Below are 9,532 nucleotides of genomic sequence, written 5' to 3'. Positions count from 1 at the left end.
CTGCAGAGAGAGCCGGGGCCAGTCTGCCAGGAAAGGGAGGAAGGCAGGAAGGGAGGCTGCTTATCACAGTCGCAGATCATCTGGCAATTTCGTTGTGCCTCCCAGTGACGCTCCCACGAGGGGCCGGCTTTCTCCACTTGCAGTTTTTACAAAGAGGTGCGGAACTGGGTTTGCCCAGGTAGGCTTTGTCTCAAAGGACTGCATCCCAATTTTTTCCAGTGGGTCCTCTTTCTCTAGGAGCCCCAAAGCTCATAAAGGCATCAACCAGAGCAGCTCCAGATATCAGCACCCAGTTCACACACATGGTTTATTTCCTTGAATGAAGGTGTGAAGTTCGCTGTTAATACTCAAAAGCACTTTCTGTCAGAAGTCGTCACTGGAAGGCAGCAGAGTGTGGATCTCTGATGTCACGAGGTCACAGGACCCATTATGGCATTCGTTCTTCCGTCATCAAAGCCAGTGCTTAGGTGGCATTTCATATCTCAAGTGTCCTCCTAAGCGTTTTATGTATATGTGTGTGTCTGTGTGTGTGTATATATATATATATATATATATTCACTTCATGATCATTAAAAACCCTTAAGAAGGTAAGGTGTGTATCCCTATTTTATTTATTTATTTATTTATTTGTTTATTTATTGCTTTTTACGGGCCACACCTGAGGCATATGGAAGTTCCATGACTAGGGGTCATATCAGAGCTACACCTGCTGGCCTCTGCCACCACCACAGCGACTCGAGATTGGAGCCATGTCTGTGACCTACACCACAGCTCATGGCAATGCTGGATCCCTGACCCCCTGAGCAAGGCCAGGGATCGAACCCACGTCCTCACAGACACTAGTTGGGTTCATAACCCACTGAGCCACCACAGGGACTCCCTGTCCCTGCTTTATAGAGAAATTAACTAATCCAAAATAATGCAGGGACTAGTCAGGAAGCCAGGATTCCAACCCGGACCGACAGCTTCAGATGGTGCTCCAACATGGCTCTGCAAACACCTGCTGCAGACAGTCACTGCCGAGACAGCAGGGAAGCAATCCTGCCCTCCTGGCCCTGGGTTCCAGGGCCACCATCTCCACTGCCCTCCGAGCTCTGAGTAGTGAGCTGCTCTAGCAGGGGCTGAGGCAGAGAGCTTGAGGACCTCCCTCCTCCCCTGCAGCGGATGCCTGCGTTATTTTGTTCTTTAGTGAAAACTCGCCTTTCCTTTGACAGCACGGACCCTGGAAGTCTCAGCAGGGAGGTCCTGCTCAGAGTCATAGGAGGTGGTGGGGGAGGGGGCCTGGAACCCTGGCCTGATGCCGGTATTGTTACGGGGTCTGATCAGGAACACAGAGAGAGGCCAAGCGTCTCTACAGAAGAGATTTAGTCCAGATCATTGGTTCTGAAAGCACTGAAGTGTTTGAGAAATAAAGGAAGAAGCGAGGGTGCCGAGGAAGCCAGAAGAAAGAGGGGTACTACCCTCGGGTTTAGCCAGTCACCTCCCACAATTGCCTTCAGTGCCAGAGTAGCTGCAGAGGTTCTGTCTCTAGATGCTGCCTCGGCCCACAGCGGTCTCACCTGCTGTCACTGCAGCCACCGCCAGGGGCTGGCAGAGCATCCTAACTCTTTTGTTAACTCATGACCTCCCAGAGTCAGGTGGTCCAGTCCACACAGGCGTCAGTGTGTGGACTCCCTGGAGGGCCTGGGGGAATCGTCCCTGAGAAGGTCTCTAAAGACTTGCTCTTGGGCTCTATTTAGCTTTTTTGAGCAGAGAAGAAAGAACTCGAGGTAGCTTTTGGAATTAGGGAATTTAGGTGTTCTCTGGCAGTTGAAGGCATGCTTGACTGATGAAATGAGTCATGCATTCTTTTCTGAAGAAGAAACTGCTTGGTCCTGGAGAGCTTTCCAGAGATAATCATCTCGTTTTTCCCTGTCCTTTTCATCTTTGCTTGAGGCAAAGACAGTTACTTTCTGCTTGTGTGGAAGTGTGAAATGACAGCTGATGTTGTGTGTCAGGGTGGTATCTCTATTCACGGCTACCTTAAATATTAGGCTTAACTATAGGGCCAAACATGGTATTTCGGGGAAGGAAAGTCACTCCTGCTTCCTGGCACAGCTGAGGGGTGGTGAGTGAAATAGTGTAATTAGCTGAAACTGAGAACATGTATTATATTTATTTTATGCACATTCAAAGCATTAGAATATAATGGAATCGTCTGAAGCTTTTTTGCTGTTTATCCTACCAGCAGTGTATGACAATAAATGTCTTAATTGCTCTCCATGTCAGCTTTGAAAAATGTGTTTAAAAATAAACTCTGCAAATTTGGTACTCAAAAATAGTATCTTATTTCCAAAAAAAAATTTAAATGGAGGATTAACTTACGTGCAGTGAAGGGCACACATCTTAATTGCACAATTCAGTGGATTTTGAAAAATACACTGTGTAACCTATACCCCAAGTTTCTCTACATTCCTTTGGGGTCAAGCCCATCTTATCCCTCCACCAAAGGCACTTTTTCTTCCTTTCTTTTTAGGGCCACACCGGCTGCATATGGAAGTTTCCGAGCTAGGGGTCCAATCAGAGCTGCAGCTGCCAGCCTACACCACAACCTCAGCCACATGGGATCCGAGCCTTGTCTGCAAACTACACCACAGCTTGTGGCAACATGGGATCCTTAACCCACTGAGCAAGTCCAAGGATCCAACCCACATCCTCATGGATGGATACTAGTCGGATTCTTAACCTGCTGAGCCACAATGGGAACTCCTCCAAAGGCACTTTTTGTTTCGACTTTTGTCACCATAAAGTAGTTTTTCTTGGTTTTGAACTTGATAGACATGTAGTTACACAGTATGTACTCTTTTATATCTGGCTTCTGCCAATCATGAGGTAGTCAGTTTATCATCTCATGGGGAGATCCGGCCATGTTGTGTACGTGTTGGTCGTTCGTTTTTGTTACTTGGTAGTTTTCACTGCATGAATGTACGTTTATCCATCTTCCTGTCAAAGGATGCTTGGGGTGCTTCCAGTTTTGAATACTGCGTCTCTGACGCCTATGCACACCGAAGAGCGAGTCTTCGACTGTGCCTGTTCCTCTCTCAGGCTCGAGCCAGGAGTAGCTGGGCTGCGTCAAAGGCTAGGCATGTGTTCAACTCTGCCAGACACTTGCAAACTCTTTTCCAAGTCAATTGGACCGTTGCATACACCCACCAGTGTAGCTGCTAGGAAATAAGAAAGAAGATCCTCAGTGGACATGAAATTTGGAGTCTCCTTGATGGACTGAAGCACATGATTATCAGAGAAGGCTGTTCCGTGAATCCACCGCGTGAACATTATGCCCGGAGGTGGGAACTGTTTCAGGCTGAAGATGAGGAAGAGGATGGAGACTGCGAGAGGACTCACCAAGGGGAGTCTGGCTGTGCCACAACCCGCAGCGTTGGAAGCTGCATCCACACGTGGGAGAAAGCATGTGTGCAGCTGGAGCTCCCCCGGGAGTGGATTGGAAGCTGCTTTACCTGGGTGGCTGGTACCAGTCTGCTCCTTCTGGATGTGTGCCCTTCACCCTCGATCACAGAAGACAAGAAGTGCAGAATCAGTCTTCCCCAGGGGGCGAGCGGGGATTCCTGAGCAACCATGTAAGCACAGAGAGTAAAACGTCACCAAACATTTGAGGAAAAGCAGCCCTAACCAAAGAACTAACATCTGAGCGCAAAGAACGCAAAAGAGATCTTAAGATATGGAACAAATACCTTCAAAAGCAACGTGAGATAAAAATCTCTTCTGCTCTTTCAGTGGATGGTGTTTCTGAATATATTTTTCCTGAAGGATTGACTGTATGCATGAGTGAATGGGGCTGGTAATGGCTATTTAAATAGAAAAGGCTGTGTGTTGATCAAAGCATTCCCCACCTGTGACGCCGCCTCGCCAGAAACATATTTGCGGGATGGTCCTTGCGGAGGAATCCAGACGCTGCAGACAGGGAGGGGCCGCCGGCTCATCTTGTTTCTGTGATGTATGCTCCCCATTTGCTTTTGAAGCAGGGGATGCTGCCTCAGCTTGGGGGGCCACCGCTGAGACACCCCATGTTGCTCTGTGGGGTGTGTCCCTCATGGAGGGAGCTGTGACCACTGCTCGTCAGCCATGACCTGGGCCATGTCACAGGGTCTCTGAACTCAGGTGATTTCCCGGAACCCCTGACACAGGGTTTAGGAAAGGGTTTTATCCTAAAGCGTGTGGGACAGGAGCCCCTTCAAAAGACAGATCAGATGACAAGAGATCCCAAACATGGAGTTCTTTCAAGTAGGAGAAAGGACTGGGAGTGGAGGGCACGAAATGAAACTCTCGCTTAATTTAGGGTGAGTGTGCCCTAGGGAAAAAAGCCAAGGTCAGACGTGGTGGCGGTGTTGATGGAGCACAGCGGCCCTAACAAGGACACGCGACTGTGACGGTCCCATCATGATTTTAGAGACTCGTGTAGGGCAATGTGCAAGATTGTTTAACCAGATGAAAGCAAGGTGTTGGAGGGGAGGAGTTCCTGCTGTGACTCAGTGGGCTAAGGACCTGATGTTGTCTCTGTGAGGCTGCAGATTCAGTCCCGGGCCTTACTCCGTGGGTTAAAGATCCCCTGTTGCGACAAGTTGTGGCACGGGTCAAAGATGTGGCTTAGGTCTGGTGTTGCTGTGGCTGCAGTGTAGGCTGGCAGCTTCAGTCCCAATTCGACCCCTAGCCTGGGATCCTCCATATGCCATGGGTGTGGCCCTAAAAAATATTGGAGGGGGTTAATGCTGGTGGTTTGAGACATCAAATGTTTATCTCAGGAGCGAGTGATATTTCTGAGTTGTCTCTACCTCTGTACCCACTTTTGGCTTCATTTTTGTTCTTTATCTTGTCAAAAAAGGTAAATTTTAATTATGAACATTTCTGCAAGATGTTGATGTGTTTTGGGCACACAGATATGTGAGTGGGCTCTAACGTACATATCAGCAATGACAGGAAAACTCTACAGCAAAGTCACTAGCAGTGAATGGACTCTTTCGGAAATCATCTCAAATGTCCCGTCTCCATGGTGGCAAAGGTGCATGTTTCAGTGCACCGTAGCACTGTGACCATCCTCTTCCTCTTTGCCGTGGGCTTGCACCTCTCTTGGGCCCGGCTCGCGAGTCAACAAACAGAAGCAGAGTGTTTGCTGTTCTGGAGCAGCGAGCAGAGACCGCGCGCGTCCCCTTCCGACCGAGACAGTTGTGCCCCGCAGAACTTCCTGGTCCGTGCCATGATGTGACACTTCGTCTCAAGGTCACCTTCCAGCAATTCCAGTGCTTTTGGTCTTAGCATAAATGGCTCAGGGGCAGCACGAGCCCCTTCTGCCCAGAGGGCTGGTGACGGGAGTGCGAACACCCAGAGCAAATTCTTTCAGCCTGGGAGGGCTAAGGGTTCGCACAAACACATTTTTGTGCAAGACAGTGGGATTCTTTTTTCTTCCTCCCTCCCTCCCTTCCTTCTTTCCTCCCTTCCTTTTAAATTCTATTGGGCCATGGTTGACGCACGACGTTGTGTTAATTTCAGGCATACAGCAAAGTGAATCATTATACGTATACACACATCGTTCTTTTTCAGGTTCTTCCCCTGTGCCCTCGGAGTACTGAGTGGATGTCTCTGTGCGATACAGCAGGTCCTTGTTGCCTACCTGCTCCATGCTGAGTCGTGTGCAGATGCTAATCCCAACGTCCTAATTTATGCCCCTCCACTGGGATATCCTCCTATTTGTCCTGCCCTCATCCAGGCTAGTCTATTCTATGACTGACATTTTTAGAAGATGCTAAATTGACTTTGCTCTTTTCTAATAAGTTTTGTGGGTTTTTCCCCTTTTTTTCAATTTTATTTTAAAGTTTCAAATTACAAAGACAGCAAATTCTTCCCAACACAAATAACGCCTGTTATTTGTGGGGGGTTGGGATGGTTGGGGGGGAGGGGAAGGATGCCCAACTGCGCATTTTCCCATTTTATTACACAAAAGGGAAAGACTGTACAGGTTTTTTCTCCCAGCTCCCGGGTGTGAAACAGTAAGTACTAGTCCTCGATGTGAACACACACACACACACACACACAGACCTAGCTCTGTAAAACTACTTAGCAATTCAAAGTCGACTGCAGTATGTCTTACTGTCCACTCCCGGCCCCCTCCTCCCCCATCTACTACTTAGCTTCTGCTACTAGTAAAATGTAACCCCTCTCCCCCAACACACCATGAAATATTTGTTTCCATGAAATATTTTTTTATGGCCACACCTGCTGCATATGGAAGTTCCTGGGCTAGGGGTCAAGGGGTCAAACTGAAGCTGCAGCTGAGGCCTACACCACAGCCTCAGAAATGCCAGATCTAAGCCTCGTCTGCGACCTACACTGCCGCTGGCAGCAACACTGTATCCTTAACCCTCTGAGCAAGGCCAGGGATCCAACCCACATCCTCATGGATACTAGTCGGATGCTTAGCCCATTGAGCCAAAAGGGGAGCTCCAGCCTTGAAGCGTTTGATAGGGAGGAAAGCATTGGCAGGAGCTGGGGCTGGAGCACTTGAGAGGGAGCCACCTTCTAAAGAAAGAGGGTGGTCCTCCCCTTATGACTCATCACCCCGGGGCTTCTCTGAAATGCCTGGAACTGCCCCATCCCCACCTGCCCAGCGTACCTGAGCCCAGGTGGCTGAATAGCCAACAACTTCACGGCTGCTCGTTGCTTTCGCAGATCACTGGGGAGCAAACCCAGAATGCCCTCCTTCTAAACCTCTCACTTTGCAATCTCATCTTTTTCTGAAAAAATATCCTATATTTTTAGTGCTGCTATTTCATCTAGGCAGCAATATTTTTCTTGAAAAGAAATTTTATTCAGAGTGAGCCTCTGCAGGATAAAAAATTAGGCAATTTAAGAAGATAGATATTACTTCCTCCAAACAGATAACTTAAACGGATAAGCCACGAGTTGTGCACATATATTTTTTTAAAGCAATTACCATCTGCCTGATAGAGAAAAATAACTCTGTTGGAATTGAGGCTCATTGTGTAGCTTTGTAATTAGGGTGCCTCGGAACAGAATAATATCCTTATCAGAATTCATGAAGAACGTCTTCTCATATTTTTCTTTTATTTTCTAACTCGTTACATAAACAATGTTTGGGGTTTGGGCTAGAGGAATTTAGAATGTAGTGTTGTCTTGCAGGGGACAGCGTTTTTGCAAATGTATTTTTGGCAAGGTGGAGGCACCCCTCAAGCTGAGGTGTGTGCCTTTTTGATGGTTGCCTGTTGTTTCACTCACATCAAACGTGTGTGTTGAGGAGTTCCCGTCATGGCGCAGTGGAAATGAACCTGACTAGGAACCATGAGGTTGTGGGTTCGATCCCTGGCCTTGCTCAGTGGGTTAAAGATCCGGCGTTGCTGTGAGCTGTAGTGTAGGTTGCAGACGCTGCTCGGATCTGGCATTGTTGTGGCTGTGGTGTAGGCCAGCAGCTGCAGCTTCGATTAGACCCCTAGCCTGGGAACCTCCATATGCCGCGGGTGCATCCCTAAAAGGACAAAAAAAAAAAAAAAGTGTGTTGAACTACCAGCCTTGTCCAAGTGTTCTCGGGTGGCTGTGGGATGAGAACGCTGACCCCTAATCACTTGATGTTTGTCCCCAGAACTTGTCCCTTTGGAGGAAAAATTTGGCCAAGAGGCGGAGGGTAGTGAGGCAGATAAGAGTTTATTTAAAGAGCGAAGAGAGCCGTGGAGGAAAAACGGGCAGGCTGGTGAGAGGGGGTGGAGCGGGAGAGAGAAAGACGGAGAGACAGACAGAAAAAGCAAGAGAGGACGAGAGGAAGAGAGTAACTGTTCCTTGGGGGTCCCTTAAATCATTTGCATGGGGCGGTCCTTCCTGGGCTCCTCTGGCCAATCATCTTGCTTCTCTGGCTCTGGCCTGACTCCCGGCCCTGCCCTCAGGAAGGATTTTAGCCCTGGGGCCTCTGCAAGTTGCTGGGATGGACTGTGTTCTTGCCCCTCCCGTCTCCGACCCCTGAGGAGGGTTTTTGCGAGCGGGTGGTTCCAAAGGTCTCCTTGACCTCAGGAATGAGACAGGGATGGTCTCTGCCTTTTATCCAAGCAGGACGCATCTTTCATCTTGAAGTTACCTGTCCACAGGAAGCAGGTTCCAGGGGCTCAGCCTGGGACCATCTACCTTCTGCTTCAGGAGCACCTGGGCCAGGCCTGGGCTGAGGCAGTGCAGGTGGGATCCAGCCCTCCTTGGCCCCCTGCGCCCCTTGTCCCCTCCCTCCTGCCAACTGGCTCTGCCCCCGGGCTTCGGCCTGCCCCCCGCCCTGACCCCACGTGTGTCCTCTGTGCCCGAGAGCGATCCCTCCTTCACCCCAAGAGGCTCACTGGCCCCTGAGATGCCTTAGCTCACCTTCTGCAGTTACCTGCGGCCCCCGGGGTGCCCGTTATTTGGATGAATCAACAATGTCCCCTGAGCACAGGTACAGGGGTGGGGGGGTGAGGAGAAAGCTAGATCCTTCCCTCTCCCCAAGACACACGTTCACAGCGCCCCCGTTGTGACGAGGCCGCACTGTGTCCCCAGCCCCTGCTTCCCACGTTCAAGTCCTAACCCCAGCAGGTGACAATGTGACTGTCTGGGAGACAGGGCTGTAACAGAGGGCATTAAAGTAAAACCAGGACCTTAGGGTGGTTCCTAGTCCAATATGCCTGGGGTCCTTAGCAGAAGAGATTAGGCAGAGACGCCAGGCACAGAAGGGAGGACCCAGGGAGAAGGCGGCGTCTGCGAGCCCAGAGAGGCCTTGGGAGGCACCAGTCCTGCCCGCACGCTGGTCTCAGATTTCTAGCATCTTCTAGTGGGAAAGCATGGTGCTTTGTTAAGGCAGCCTCAGTAAACAGGGAAACACTTGCCCTGAACCCCCTACCCCCCCAGCCCACCCCCAGGAAGTCTGCTGGCCCTCTGCCCCTCTGCTGTGCCGGCTCAGGGCAGGGGCCCTGAGCACAGAGTCATGGCCGGCTCTGCACGGCTTCTAGTCCCACCTTCTCCAGCCGGTTTGGGAAGCACCAAGGCTCACTCTTAAGTCCTCTGGAGCACACGTTTCATTGGTCCTAAAAACACTATTATGGGAGTTCCCGCTGTGGCTTAGCAGGTTAAGAACCCAGTTAGGATCCATGAGGATGCAGGTTCGATCCCTGGCCCTGCTCATTGGTTTAGGGATCTGGCATTGTCATGAGCTGTGGTGTAGGCTCCAGATGCAGCTTGGATCCAGCATTGCTGTGGCTGTAGCATCAGCCGGTAGCTGTAGCTCTGATTCGACCCCTAGCCTAGGGACTGTTGTATGCCGAGGGTGCGGCCCTAAAAAGACAGAAAGGAAGGAAGGAAGAAAGAAAAAGAAAGAGGGAAAGAAAGAAAGGAAAGAAAAACTGTTATGGGCAGTGGTTATGTGCTCAGACCGTCCTACGGTGGCCTTTGAAACCTTAATATGTGGAATTATTACCTGGCCGATCAATCTGTGCCTTGTCTCACAACCTCAGGCAGG

Source organism: Phacochoerus africanus, chromosome 1 (assembly GCF_016906955.1).
Source record: "Phacochoerus africanus isolate WHEZ1 chromosome 1, ROS_Pafr_v1, whole genome shotgun sequence".
Classification (NCBI taxonomy): Eukaryota; Metazoa; Chordata; class Mammalia; order Artiodactyla; family Suidae; genus Phacochoerus; species Phacochoerus africanus.
Note: the sequence above shows the minus strand (reverse complement) of the source record.